The sequence below is a fragment of the Saccostrea cucullata genome, unplaced genomic scaffold (assembly GCF_032062105.1).
Source record: "Saccostrea cucullata isolate Sc308-1 unplaced genomic scaffold, CSIRO_AGI_Scuc_v1 ctg589, whole genome shotgun sequence".
Classification (NCBI taxonomy): domain Eukaryota; kingdom Metazoa; phylum Mollusca; class Bivalvia; order Ostreida; family Ostreidae; genus Saccostrea; species Saccostrea cuccullata.
In genome coordinates this window covers 19044-34958 of record NW_026920208.1, presented here as the reverse complement: position 1 = coordinate 34958, position 15915 = coordinate 19044, and the positions used below count along the sequence as shown (strand labels likewise).

Genomic DNA, 15915 nt, shown 5'->3' with positions numbered 1-15915 from the left:
CCTCCATCGTTGTTCCTCTTCCCAGTCCCTGAAAGTATAAAACTGGCACAATGTTAGTAAAACTTCAAAAGAATGCAACAAATCACGAAAAGTTACTTACCACTTTGGGCCATGTTGGCTGCTGTATAGAGATGGGAAATGGACTCGTCATCTCGTCTTCCTCTGTTGGTCGACCCTGCTCCTCCATCGTTGTTCCTCTTCCCAGTCCCTGAAAGTATAAAACTGGCACAATGTTAGTAAAACTTCAAAAGAATGCAACAAATCACGAAAAGTTACTTACCACTTTGGGCCATGTTGTTGGCCTGTATAGAGATGGGAAATGGACTCGTCATCTCGTCTTCCTCTGTTGGTCGACCCTGCTCCTCCATCGTTGTTCCTCTTCCCAGTCCCTGAAAGTATAAAACTGGCACAATGTTAGTAAAACTTCAAAAGAATGCAACAAATCACGAAAAGTTACTTACCACTTTGGGCCATGTTGGCTGCTGTATAGAGATGGGAAATGGACTCGTCATCTCGTCTTCCTCTGTTGGTCGACCCTGCTCCTCCATCGTTGTTCCTCTTCCCAGTCCCTGAAAGTATAAAACTGGCACAATGTTAGTAAAACTTCAAAAGAATGCAACAAATCACGAAAAGTTACTTACCACTTTGGGCCATGTTGGCTGCTGTATAGAGATGGGAAATGGACTCGTCATCTCGTCTTCCTCTGTTGGTCGACCCTGCTCCTCCATCGTTGTTCCTCTTCCCAGTCCCTGAAAGTATAAAACTGGCACAATGTTAGTAAAACTTCAAAAGAATGCAACAAATCACGAAAAGTTACTTACCACTTTGGGCCATGTTGGCTGCTGTATAGAGATGGGAAATGGACTCGTCATCTCGTCTTCCTCTGTTGGTCGACCCTGCTCCTCCATCGTTGTTCCTCTTCCCAGTCCCTGAAAGTATAAAACTGGCACAAGATTAGTAAGACTTCAATGCAACAAATCACAAAAATTCAAGTGAATGAAATCAGTAAAACACAATTCGTTGAAAAATCAGAAAACAATGACAGTGAATTCAGGAAGACAAATGAGGGGGAAAGGGAAGGGGATGGTTAGTTATGTCAGCAGGGGCCAGGGGGTAAGTTCAACCTTCCATATAAGCTTCCTTTGCTGTTGCTGTGGCTTTGGGTGATGTTTCTCCTGAACTGTCTCAGCATTTCTGCTTCCTGTCAATTCAAAATCAATAGGTCAAAGCCTGACAAAGCCAACATCAATTGGAAAGCCAAAATACTGGAAAGGTACAAAGAGGTCAAATGGACTTACCGCACTTTCTGTCAACGCTGTTAAATGGGAGAGGGACTGCTCTTCACTTCAGGATCCTGGTCAGCCTCAAATTTCTTCTGCTTGAGAAAACAAACACATGGAGAATCACACACATTCCCTAACAATGACAAACTCATTTGAATAATCAATTTGTTACTTACAACTTTGTGCCATGTTGGCTGCTGTATAGAGATGGGAAATGGACTCGTCATCTCGTCTTCCTCTGTTGGTCGACCTTGCTCCTCCATCGTTGTTCCTCTTCCCAGTCCCTGAAAGTATAAAACTGGCACAATGTTAGTAAAACTTCAAAAGAATGCAACAAATCACGAAAAGTTACTTACCACTTTGGGCCATGTTGGCTGCTGTATAGAGATGGGAAATGGACTCGTCATCTCGTCTTCCTCTGTTGGTCGACCCTGCTCCTCCATCGTTGTTCCTCTTCCCAGTCCCTGAAAGTATAAAACTGGCACAATGTTAGTAAAACTTCAAAAGAATGCAACAAATCACGAAAAGTTACTTACCACTTTGGGCCATGTTGGCTGCTGTATAGAGATGGGAAATGGACTCGTCATCTCGTCTTCCTCTGTTGGTCGACCTTGCTCCTCCATCGTTGTTCCTCTTCCCAGTCCCTGAAAGTATAAAACTGGCACAATGTTAGTAAAACTTCAAAAGAATGCAACAAATCACGAAAAGTTACTTACCACTTTGGGCCATGTTGGCTGCTGTATAGAGATGGGAAATGGACTCGTCATCTCGTCTTCCTCTGTTGGTCGACCCTGCTCCTCCATCGTTGTTCCTCTTCCCAGTCCCTGAAAGTATAAAACTGGCACAATGTTAGTAAAACTTCAAAAGAATGCAACAAATCACGAAAAGTTACTTACCACTTTGGGCCATGTTGGCTGCTGTATAGAGATGGGAAATGGACTCGTCATCTCGTCTTCCTCTGTTGGTCGACCCTGCTCCTCCATCGTTGTTCCTCTTCCCAGTCCCTGAAAGTATAAAACTGGCACAATGTTAGTAAAACTTCAAAAGAATGCAACAAATCACGAAAAGTTACTTACCACTTTGGGCCATGTTGGCTGCTGTATAGAGATGGGAAATGGACTCGTCATCTCGTCTTCCTCTGTTGGTCGACCCTGCTCCTCCATCGTTGTTCCTCTTCCCAGTCCCTGAAAGTATAAAACTGGCACAATGTTAGTAAAACTTCAAAAGAATGCAACAAATCACGAAAAGTTACTTACCACTTTGGGCCATGTTGGCTGCTGTATAGAGATGGGAAATGGACTCGTCATCTCGTCTTCCTCTGTTGGTCGACCCTGCTCCTCCATCGTTGTTCCTCTTCCCAGTCCCTGAAAGTATAAAACTGGCACAATGTTAGTAAAACTTCAAAAGAATGCAACAAATCACGAAAAGTTACTTACCACTTTGGGCCATGTTGGCTGCTGTATAGAGATGGGAAATGGACTCGTCATCTCGTCTTCCTCTGTTGGTCGACCCTGCTCCTCCATCGTTGTTCCTCTTCCCAGTCCCTGAAAGTATAAAACTGGCACAATGTTAGTAAAACTTCAAAAGAATGCAACAAATCACGAAAAGTTACTTACCACTTTGGGCCATGTTGGCTGCTGTATAGAGATGGGAAATGGACTCGTCATCTCGTCTTCCTCTGTTGGTCGACCCTGCTCCTCCATCGTTGTTCCTCTTCCCAGTCCCTGAAAGTATAAAACTGGCACAATGTTAGTAAAACTTCAAAAGAATGCAACAAATCACGAAAAGTTACTTACCACTTTGGGCCATGTTGGCTGCTGTATAGAGATGGGAAATGGACTCATCATCTCGTCTTCCTCTGTTGGTCGACCTTGCTCCTCCATCGTTGTTCCTCTTCCAAGTCCCTGAAAGTATAAAACTGGCACAATGTTAGTAAAACTTCAAAAGAATGCAACAAATCACGAAAAGTTACTTACCACTTTGGGCCATGTTGGCTGCTGTATAGAGATTGGAAATGGACTCGTTATCTCGTTCTCTTCTGTGGGTCGACCCTGCTCCTCCATCGTTGTTCCTCTTCCGAGTCCCTGAAAGTATAAACTGGCACAAGATTAGTAAGACTTCAAAACAATGCAACAAATCACAAAAATTCAAGTGAATAAAATCAGTACAACACAATTCATTGAAAAATCAGAAAACAATGACAGTGAATTCAGGAAGACGAATGAGGGGGAAAGGGAAGGGGATGGTTAGTTATGTTAGAGTCAGCAGGGGCCAGGGGGTAGGGAAAAGTAGGGAGAAAATCAAAAATACTTCCATATAAGCTTCCTTTGCTGTTGCTGTGGCTTCTGGTGATGTTTCTTCTGAACTGTCTCAGCATTTCTGCTTCCTGTCAATTCAAAATCAATAGGTCAAAGCCTGACAAAGCCAACATCAATTGGAAAGCCAAAATACTGGGAAAAGGTACAAAGAGGTCAAGATGAATCTTACCCCATTTTCTGCTCATGAATGCTGTTAAATGGGAAAGGGACTGCTCCTCACTTCAGGATCCTGGTCAGCCTCAAATTTCTTCTGCTCTTATAAAGAGAAAACAGACACATCATAGGGGAGACACTCTCATTTCACATGAAGTATGAAACTTCATTTAAAAGCATAGATAATCAAAGATTATGAAGCTCACCTCGACGAATGTTATCAGTTTAAGTAATGCAAATCTCACATCATATTTCCTTAACAGTTAGTATTTATCCTGACAACAATATTCAAGCAAATTCTGTTTAAATAGGTTTTAAAGTTCATTGAGGATTGACATTTTCCAAATACTTGAACCTGGTCACTCGTTTGAAGAATGCAGGTCAGATCCAGCATCCGAAGCAAGTTTCAAATGTCCATCTTTAGATGCATCATCCATGCAAGTTTGGTCAGGGTAGAGCTGAGTTGGGAATAATTTCATCACTCATCTGGAAAAAGTAGGTCATCAAGCATCCGAAGCAAGTCTGGTAGTGTCCATTCCTAGATGCATCATCCATGCTTGTTTGGATCGGGTAGGACTTACAGTTTCTTGGGAATGGACCTGCTCCAAAAACCTTAACCTGGTCACTCATCTGGAAAATGTGGGTCAGATCCAGCATCCGAAGCAAGTCTGGTAGTGTCCATTCCTAAATGCATCATCCATGCAATTTTGGTCCAGGTACGACTTATACTTACTAGAACATGGACTTGCTCCTAAAACTCTACCATGGCACAAATGCTAACCCTGAGGCTGGTGTCAGGGTATAGCATAACTACATCTTGACTTTGTTGAGGTAAGTTCAAGTTCAAAATAAAGCTTTAAGGTAAAAAAAATTTTTGCATTTGAATAACCTTCATCAATATCTCTAATTTGATTGTGATCATTCAACAGGTTAATAGTTATATTAGAATGACTATTTCCAAATATTTCCTTGCTCCAAAAATTTTGACTCTTTCACTCATCCATAAAATGTAGGTTGGATTCAGAATCTAAAGCAAGCCTGGTAATGGATCCATGAAAGATTGGTCAAAATAGGCCTTATAGTTACTTGGAAATGAGACTAGCTCAAAAAACTTTTAACCTAGTCACTCATATTAAAAATAAAGGCCAGATTCAGCATCCGAGGCAAGCCTGGTAGTGTACTTCCATATATTTTATTTTGGATGTACATGTTCGATTCTCGTAAGTTTGGTCAAAATACTTGGAAATGACACCTGCTTCAAAAACATTAACCTGATCATTCTTTTAAATTAGCTGAAATTGCAGTCTCTGAAACCCTGGTTGGTACAATGAAACATACTTGAAGCATCTTACATGCATCCCTTAGGGGCTAGGGCATAGATGTACTTAAAAAGAAGTCTGCTCCAAAAACTTTCATCTGGGACACCAACACTTGCACTGATCCCATGGGTGTTACTAATATTCCTGTCCATTTCATATTGGTGAGCAAAAAAAATGATTAAAATGCATATTTTTTATGCCATCTCTGATTTGATGAATAAATTTATGCAAGTAAAATGTCATGCCGACAACCTCACCGCTTGATTTCCAGCAGAATCCGGAAAGGGGGCAAAACATCAATTGGCTGGGCTATTCCATTTGAGAACAAGAGGCCCAGGGGCCACATCGCTCACCTGAGCAATTTGCTAGGAAAAAGCACATATCAGTTCAGAACTGAAAGTTTGCTGAGGGGGGGGGGGGGCTTAAATTTTAACCTCTCATTTTTTATTTGCAGTCATGGTTTGAACAAACTAGAATCTACACTACATGAGAATGATTCCATATAAATATCACTTAGCATGGATTTGAAGTACTTTTAAAGAGGATTTTAAAAGGTTTCTCTACATATACCTATGTTAAACTTTGATCGGCCATTTTGGCCCCACCCTACAAACTTGAATCTACACTATCTGGGATTAATTTCACATGAATTTAATCTTTCCTGTCTCAATGGTTCTTGAGATGAAGATTTTAAAGATTTTTCCTATATATTCCAATGTAAAACTTTGATCTGCCATTTTGGCCCCAAACCCCCAGGGGTTATGATTTAAAGAAACTTGAATCTACACTTCCTGAGGATGATTCCACATGAGATTCATCTTTCCTGTCCGAGTGGTTCTTGAGAAGAAGATTTTTAAAGATTTTTCCTTTATATTCCTATGTAAAACTTTGATCTGCCATTTTGGCCCCACCCTACCCCCGGGGGTCATGAATTGAACAAACTTGAATCTACACTACATGAGGATGAATCCACATCAGTTTCATCTTTCCTGGCCCAGTGGTTCTTGAGAAGAAGATTTTTAAAGATTTTTCCTATATGTTCCTATGTAAAACTTTGATTGGCCATTTTTCCCCACCCTAGCCCCAGGGGTCATGATTTGAACAAACTTGAATCTATACTACCTGAGGATGATTCCACATGAGTTTTATCTTTCCTGGCCCAGTGGTTCTTGAGAAGAAGATTTTTAAAGATTTTTCCTATATACTCCTATGTAAAACTTTGATCGGCCATTGTTGCCCCACCCTACCCCCAGGGGTCATGACTAACGAATTTGAATTTACACTATCAGGATGATTCCACATGAAGTTTCATCTTTCCTGGCCCAATGGTTCGTGAGAAAAGGATTTTTTAAAAATGCCATTAATTTTTCTCTAATTCATAATTATCTCCCCTTGGAAAAGGGTGTGGCCCTTCATTTGAACAAACTTGAATCCCCTTCACCCAAGGATACTTTGTAGCAAGTTTGGTTGAAATTGGCCCAGTGGTTCTTGAGAAGAAGATGAAAATGTGAAAAGTTTACAATGACGACAACGACGACGACAACGACAACGACGACAACAACGACGACTAACGGACAAATTTTGATCAGAAAAGCTCACTTGAGCCTTTGGCAGGTGAGCTAAAAAAGTGACATTTGGTTGAAATTAAAAAAAAATATATAATTTTGTCATTTTTCTATTTATGTAAATAAATAAATTTTATTCAAAGCTAGTTTATCTTTTATTTGCATGGTACTCATTGACTTTTTTACTTGCATATGATGTATTAAGGTACAGGAGTACCTCCCTCTTTTTCAAAAGGGAGGGGAGTTTAGTGTGGTATGAGTGTGTGCAGGTATGTGTTAACTTGACACTGTGTGCAATGCGCAAGTGTGAGTTCGTTGTCGTTTGTTGTGCATGGTGGTGTGCAGATCTAGTCACTTGTATTGCAGGAGAGATTGCGTTTATTAGGGATGTCAACGAATATTCGAATTTTCGAATATTCATTCGATGAGTTGGTATTCGAATATAAAATTATGATTCGAATATTCGTATTTAAAGTATACAAGCATCAAAAAGAAAAAAAAATCTGGTAAAAACTGAAGCTTTATCAGAAATTGAATCAAATTTTATCGTTAACCAAAAAAGATTTTAATTAAAACAAAATTAAAAGACACTTCTCTCTTGGATTACCTTAAAGGTGTGAAGATGTGTTCATTAATTTAAAACAATTTAAATTATTCATTTGATCATTTAATTAGATGTATAACAGTGTCCAGTACTTAGAATTAGTTTGTGTTGTTGAAAAGAATTAGTTTGTGTTGTTGAAACACACATTTTGAAAGTAACAATTATCCCTTATTTATGTATAATAATTTAAAATCATTATCAGGAAATTAATTTAAAAGTAATTGCTTTTAGCCTTTATAAATCCAAATAATTGTTCTGTGTGGTACAAATGTAGGGTTATCAGTGTACACTTTGGTAAGATGATTAATTAATCTGTAACTTTATTAAAAGAATCTTATTGATTTTCTGGGAAATTTTGTTTATTATATTTTGGATGTAAACTTACATATATTCTGTAAAATATTTTAAGAATATAATCAAAAAGCATTAACAAAGCTCTAAATGAAATTTTATTCCAAAATAATGATATAAAAGGTATATTGCTTGACAAGAGAGTGAAGATATATACATATTATTGCAAGATGTATTTATTTTATGTATATTCTCTCAATACTACTTTAGTGTGAATATTGTTGTCAATTAACTTGACAATTTTGACATCCCTAGTTACTATTATGTATCGTAAGTCTTGTATGAAATTAAGGAATTCAAGCTTATTTCGACTTATATTATGTAACATATAAACTTGGGGTTTATGGTGGTGTGTAGATCGTATAACATAAGTCACTTGCTTCATTCCTTATAATTTGCAGGACAAGTTTTCCATGTTTTTCTGTTCGGAAAAGGGCTTAAATATCGTTAAGTCTTTGTGACGTAGGAAGTACAAAATGGATAAATCCATTTATCAAATAATGTTAAAACTGAAATTAAATTATTGCTGAATACAAATATAAACAATTACTATCATTGTCAGTTTATACATACAATACTTCAACATTCACTCAATCAGTATTTGGAGCACGTCGTTTATATATTTATTTGAACATCAATTAGATTATACATTACAGAGTCCAAATATTTTATAACCAAATTTTGTTTGTTTTGATTGTCTGTTGGAAATTTTCTTTGGTGAAATTGGGAAAACACATACTTTTTGCCATTATGAATGGAGCAAAAAACAGGCCCCTTCGACACCCTAAAAATGCCTGTCAGTAAAAATATTTGCATTATCAATACACAGTTGATTCAGGGCAAAGTTAACCCCACTTAGGATCTGATGTCCCAAACTTATGCAGAGTCTAAAAGCACAATACATTTTCAAACGATATTTCACTTTTTTGTTTTATAGATTAATTCACCTGTAGGTTTTAAGCTGTCCCTTTCCGCAGCTTAAAAATACTTTATCAACGTTTTATCAATACGTGCATCTGAATCCGACAAATGTTATTTCAAATAATGTTAACTGTTTTCCCCAACCAACTCACCTGACCGTCCACTGACGCCAAATTTGCTGTTCGCGCCACATGTCAAAATTTAAAACTCACAATTTCGATCCCGATGCAAATAAATTACAAATGCATGCAAGAAACAAATAATAAATTTATGTATTAATCAATCCCCCAATTATAAAACAATTTTAGCAATTAATCTAGAATATGCTCTACCTCTGGGCAGGACAAAATATTTATGTCTCAAACCTGTCTTGTTATATAAGCGACATTGCTAGGTTACTGGAAGGGGGGGGGGGGGGGGGGGGTCTGAGATAATTTTTTTTTTTTTTAGAAATAAATGCGTTTCAATTTTTCATGTATTCGGTTGATTTTTATGGATTCTATTGCATTTTGAAAATGTGAAAAACCTCTTAACCGAAAGCCTTTTTTTTTATTTTAATGCATATTTGCAAGATTAAATGCGACGAATATATCCTGTCCTATTTATTCCCTTGTAACTACATTTCCCCTAAAATTGCAGACTATTTTGTGTCATTTGTAAAACTATCTACAGCTGTCTAAGGAGATCTGGAAGTTGTGTCGTTTGACCACTGACCAGGGAAAATACCCTTTGAAAATGGCGGGGATGTCAAAATATACAACCTTCCTCAGAGAAATTAAACAAATTCTTAAACATTTTTTATTACAACAGCTTTAGAATATTTACCTCAATTTTTGATCATCTCTGGGCTCCTGTAATGCACTTTCGACTGAAAAATGTAATGAACTGATCTGAAAGTCTGCTGCGCAGTTACCTGTTACTGCTTTGTGAATTCAGTTGTGAATTATGTTCAAACATCATGCTCACGTGATTTAATTACGTATTCATCATTCATTACACTACTGCGGTCATTAAATCGTGAAATATAAACTAACGCTGCGAGTACACAATTTTTTTGTTACATGTATATTGTAAATTTCAACAGAAAATCTTGTGCGTGGGTATTTTAATAAACTTTTTAAAATTACAGTCATGAATACATTTATATGTAACAGTTATGTTTATTCAAAATAATATACCGGTATAAACATACATTGTAGACGGTAAAATATTCATGAATATACTTTAATATATAGGGTATATCAATCTATAATTGCTTGCATGCTTATTTTGAGTGCAGAATACCAAGTCATAATTATATTATATTTCAAGATTAAAAGCATTATCATTATATTTAGGCCAAGATTTTTCCTCAAAAATTTTTCTGCAACTTTGATATTTATACCCCCCCTAGACTCCCAATCATAATCGTAGGACACAATGCAAATAGGCTGGGGAAAATTGAGATTTTCTTTATAAAATTCAATTTTTCTTTTGAAACTTTGATATTTTAACCATCTAGGATACAAAATCTCTCTTTATATATGATATGGAAGAAGTACCGAATTCTGAATATATACATATTATGAAAGAAATTCAACCACACATTTTTTGCATAGTCTGAAATATGGCCTATCATGTAAAAAGCGATTTCTTAAAAAAACTAGAGGTACTGTGAGCGATGAGCTCATAAATCTCTCGCCTCCATATAGTTATAATGACAAAGTCCATGTTTTGCTGTGGCGGGGAAACCCAAAATATGTGTCGGATCAAAAAGTAAAATAGGAGGTGCACAATGGCAATATGTAATAAAGATTTGTTAAAGTTTCATCAAATTTTTCAGTTTATGAAGGAGTGATAAGTATGGGTCCCCAGCATGTGAAGATGAAAAATTTACCCAGGTTAAAATCATTTTCATTAGCAGTGTGATAAATATTCCATCCTACATCAAGCAGTCAAACTGTTAGTATGACAGCATAATAAAGAATAATTGTAAAATTCAAATCTTTATATGCATATTGACATAAGATGTATTTTGAGCAATGAGCTTCAGTATACGTGTATCCCATATCGTTATCACTGATGACAAAGTCCATGTTTTGCCGTGGCCGGGAAACCCACTTTGTGTCTGATCAAAAAGTAAAATAGGAGGTGCACAATGGCAATTCTAATAAAGATTCTGTGAAAGTTTGTTAAATTTCACTCAGTTATAAGAGGGTTGCGGATAAGAGATGGGTACCCTAAAGCGTAAAGCTAGAAATTCAAAATTGATTGTGACATACTAAGCAAATAGTTTATATACCAAAATGCATAAATTCTAGAAATTTTTGATAGTGGCAACTAACAAATAGTTTATATAGGAAAATGCATTAAATAACCCAACCAAGTGCATAGTTAAGTTGAATATGGCTGCATGTTTCAAAACTGTGAATCTCATGGCCCCAGGGTTAGGGGTTCTAGGGGTTCTAGTGCTAGGGCGGGGCTAAATAGTTTATATAGTGAAAATGCATAAATTCTTTTAAATTCTTCTTCTCTCCTCATGGGCGTTAAATAAACTAATTAAGTGTATATAGTTATGTTGAATAAGGCTGCCTCTTCCAAAATTGAATTTCATGGCCCAAGGGTCAGGGGTTCTAGTACTAGGGCAGGGCTATATAGATTATATAGTGAAATGAATTATTTCTCTAAAAATCTTTTGTTTTTCTGCGCCTGGGTATTAAACCAATGAACTATGTACATAGTTATGAGAAGAAAGGATGCCTTTTTCAGTTTTTGAGATTTGTGAATTTCATGGCCCCTGTGTCAGGGCTTCTTGCGTTAGGGTGGGGCTAATGTTTATATAATGAAAATGCATGAATTCTTTGAAAATCTTTTCGTTTGCCCCTGGGTATTATGCCAATGATCTAAGTACATGTACATATCTATGATGAAGAAAGCTGCCTCTTTCAAACTGGTTAATTTCCGGGCTCCTGTGTCAGAGGTATTAAAAGGGGGAGGGTACATAGTCTGAAAATAAATTAATGCTTTGAAATCTGCACTTTGATATCAATCAACAATTTATGATGAAATAAAATCCATGATCAAATTTCCAAAATTTTGACCCCAGGGTCAGTGATTTCTTTGGGGTGAGGTACACAAGTGGTTATAGAGTGGAAATGCATTTTCTCTTTGTTACTCTGATCTACCTCTGGGTATTTTAGTAACCAAAGTAAGCATGTTAAGTCAGTGTATAAATGTAGCAATAAGTGACAATTAATTGTGAATGTATGTCGTTAATGATTTACACTAAAAAAAATAAAAATTCCGCTGGAAAAAAGCTCAGTACATTGCTCATAAAGGATGTTTCAAGACACGATTAGGCAATATCATAAATTTCATGAAAGAGTCAACTTACTACTATTTCAAATCACGTTATGAGAATGGCAGATTCATTTTAGAGTTATCTCCCTTAACAGATTTTTTTCATCCAAATAAATTTTCAAATATCAAAAAGAACAAAATTTCTTATTTTTAATACTAATAAATTACAACTAATTTTATAATATATAAAATAAACATTTTTTTTAATAAATAAGAAGGTATCTTTTTTTTAAAATCCAAAAATTTAAAATTGTAGTAAAACTCATTTAAAATTATTTGGATTTAATAAATTTAGAACAATCAAATTATATAGCTTGACATGACCAAATTATGGGTAATATGAGTGAAAAATTCAGTTTTTGTAACTGGGTAACATACCCAGCAAATCTATTATTAGAGAAGGAAACGGGGGAATGAAATGCAGTTGCTCATGGACATTACAGGCACGGGGGAACGGGACCTTCCCCCCCCCCCCCCTACCGTGTTCTGTACTCCAAGGGTCCTTTGACTTTTTTAATTAAAACAATTTTCTATGACATATTCACAAAGTATTTCTACTAAAGAATACAATATTTAAGCTAAAACTAGCCTTTTCTAACAATCCGTACCCTCTGATACAAATAAGTAACGTCAAGTGCCTGTGGACTATACCAACAAATAAGTGGGTGGATGGACCCCCTCGAACGGCATATTCCCCCTCCCCCGCGTTCTACTGTTTTGCAATACTCAATTCAATCAATTTTTTTTCCTATTGGTTAGTTTTCTCTTTCCATATATAGGAAGGTAGTTGTACTTTTTAGAGTTACTTCCCATTACAAATTATTTTATTCAAAGTAATATTAAAATATTTTTCATTGATTCAACTTCGTTAAATAAAATGATAACAATTAATTGCCTACTTATTAAGTAAATAAAAAGATTACAAACAATTTGAAATATTCTTCTTACTTGATTCTGTATTTGAATTTTAAGTAAAAATCATTAAAACTTATTTAAAACTGATTTATTCTGCCACTGGAGAAATCAGTATTATTAGTAAGCATCCTAAATAGTGTAGATTCATTCTTTGTGCGTGTGCCGGGGTAAGACCCAGGCATGAAATGTGAAATTGTTGGATAGGAGGTGGGTCGCAGCGTTCGGTGCAGTATGATGAAACTGCGCTCAAGCAATTAAAATAATTCATTAAGTTTCCTTTGTTGTTTAAACTTCAAGCTCAATATCAGAGTTACTCTTGAATTCTTGACTGCTCAAGAAATTTTATAAAGGTAGTAGTGGATGGATGACCCTGCCGTTCCAATCTATCCAATATACATATCTACTACCTCATACTCTTACATAGTAACTATATCAAATTATGAAAAACATATATTTAATGCATAACATGACATGTACATGTATATATAATTATATATGCACACAAAGTCCATCTGAATTTAGTAATTTTTGTTCCTTTGAAATATGACAAAGGATCAACATCTTGACACACCATCTAGTAAGCAATATATCAATTTATTCCCATTTAAAGTTTGTAAGAAATCTGGTAGCACCACCGCTAGAAAACCTGACTTTTAGAAAATAGCCTTGTAAAGTGACTTGCATTCCTCAAAATTCAAGTTAAATGAAAACAAAGTAAATGTTTAAGATCATTACAAGGTTTAATTTAAAATGAAACTGAGAAATCCATCACACTTTACCTTCTGACACAGGGGTACAAAAAAATCAATAAAGACTTGTTAAATGTTTATTTATTAAGTTTATCCTGATATTTTTACTTAATTCAGCCAAGGACAGCTTTGGACATTCCAGAGCCAAAGAAAGTTACAGATTTATCATTAACTTTAAACTGCATGCTTTTTGAGCTGTTTTTTCTGAGACAATTTCTTCTCTTGACTTCAATCTGAAAAAGAATAGTGTCAGTGTCAAACACATCCATTTAATAGAAATCATTTGATGCAATAAAAATGTCTTTAAGTTAAATTTCCAAAACATAGACTTATAAACTCATTGTAATGTGAAGAACTATAGATTTTTTTTCTTCTTTTTTCTTTGCTATTTCATTGTCAATTTAAGTTAGACACTGGCCAAAAAAAAAAAAAAATGAAAGGAAAGAAAATTTAACTGAAGACTCTTAGGAAATTTAACAGTTACTCTAAGTTATCTGTGTGTGAATAGCTTTTATTGAGATATCTGGAGTTAAACCACAGAAACTGCATATTTATGCTTTTCATAATCTATTTATAGATTAGCTTCTTTGGTTTATACTGATTTTGCCAACCAAAATATTCCTCACTCTTCAAAAGTCCTCATTTACAGACCAATTTAAGAGGTATTTGTAACAGGATTTTAGATGGGGTCACGTGACCCCGTCTATTAGTTTACTGTCAGAGGCCTCAAAACCGAAGCCATGGTGATAACAAATGAATTAAATCTATGCTATATGAAAGAGTGCAGAAATTGTTTTGATCAAAATATAAACATTCTATATCAAACTGAAGAAAGTGATATTAATTTTTTTTCTATTTAACTCAAACTAGTAAAGCATTTTGAACATTTAAAACTAAAAATATTAATTGTAAATCACACTAGTAAACAAAGTACTCTCCTGCGTATGCATCACCCATTGTTTACATCTGGAAAAGTATTAATTCGTACCTGGTGAAATTCGGACAGTTCAAAAAGGTTTCCAGACATAGCAATTATTAAAATTTCTACATCGACAAATTAAATCAAAAACCTTAATTTATATCATACACAGTTTTGATTTTAGTATGTTAATAAAAAATTTAGTTGTTTTTCAAACTCGTAAAAAAAATCACATTTGTGAAATCTAGCATGAAGATTATTTTGACCCCATCTTTGAGTACTGTCTCAGTACTTTGATTTTGCTTGTCATTCCACACTTCTAAACAGAAACAAGTTAAAGCAAATTGAATAATGAAGCACTAGCAAACACCCCTGGCCTCATCTATAATATAAACCCTACATCCTACACTCTCCATACAGATATTCTCCAAATTTGAACTTCTGTGTTCATGAAAATCAGCCCAGTTATATACTTTATTGTATGATCTTTCTTTGGTCTGTTTCAAAAGTGTGAGCATTTTAAAATATCTGTTTAATTGTTTTGCACCAAAAACATAATCTCTTTAATACCTTGCCATGTACATCTTTACAATATCCACTATCAAGACCAGATATATGAACATCTAGGTTGCTCATGTGCAAAAGTGTCTTCCAAACAAGCTTTGCTTCTTCATCTTCCTCCATACTGATAAACATAACTAGAGTACCCCTGCAATCTGACTTTGGGGATGAAATTAGCTGACATAGATACTGAATAAATGCACTGATCTCTTTAACTTGGTATCCAAGGCTGAGTAAAACATTAAAGCTATCAACAATCACAACTGGTGGCTTGCCCTGTTTATTCTGTAGTTCTGAATAGTTAGCTTTGATCATCTCATAGATTCCCTGCAAAGAATCTAAACTGTTCACACAATCATCAGTATGTATATCCAGAAATCGATTCCCAAAGGCCTTCATCACGTCACAGAACTTTAGGTTAGATGATTCAATTTTATGTGCTAAATTTATTCCAAGTTTTTGACAAACTGATTTGTGGTGACCGTAGGACTGTGTAAGTGATACAAAGCAAACATTTCTGTCAATAAAATGCTGAGGAAAAACGAAAGGAAGTGATGGAGTAGAAATGTTCCATCAGCAGATACTATATAAAAAGTTATCACATCTCCATACAACTTGTCATCCTTTGAAATATCGAGCACATTGTTTACTTCATCCATGATTTTTTTTCTACTTTCACTTTTTCAATACAATATCGAACCCGAACTGATTGGATGTAAAGGACGCGACGCGCCTATTATTTAATTGCGATTGATCATCTTAAATATTTTCTTTTAACTTTGAATCAAAATTCTAAGAATAACTTTAATAAAAATCAATACTTTTGTTTTCTATTCAAGTTTAGTTCTTCTAATGCGAATCGTTCCACAGCTTTCCAACTGTACGATTGCGGTGAATAGCCTGATCTTTACTTCAAAT

The 15915-nt window shown here is 35.5% G+C and overlaps 1 long non-coding RNA gene and 1 pseudogene across 1 annotated transcript; both read right to left on the bottom strand.

Moving 5' to 3' along the window:
* Positions 1-3328: 3328 nt before the first annotated feature.
* LOC134244884 (uncharacterized) lies at positions 3329-9467 on the bottom strand. Its single transcript, XR_009987312.1, has 3 exons — positions 9340-9467; positions 3771-3856; positions 3329-3669 (listed from the first exon to the last, which is right to left on the bottom strand). It is a non-coding gene; the product is annotated as an uncharacterized LOC134244884 (long non-coding RNA).
* A 4149-nt stretch (positions 9468-13616) lies between these two features.
* On the bottom strand, positions 13617-15810 carry LOC134244814 (elongator complex protein 6-like; annotated as a pseudogene).
* Between the last annotated feature and the right edge of the window lie 105 nt (positions 15811-15915).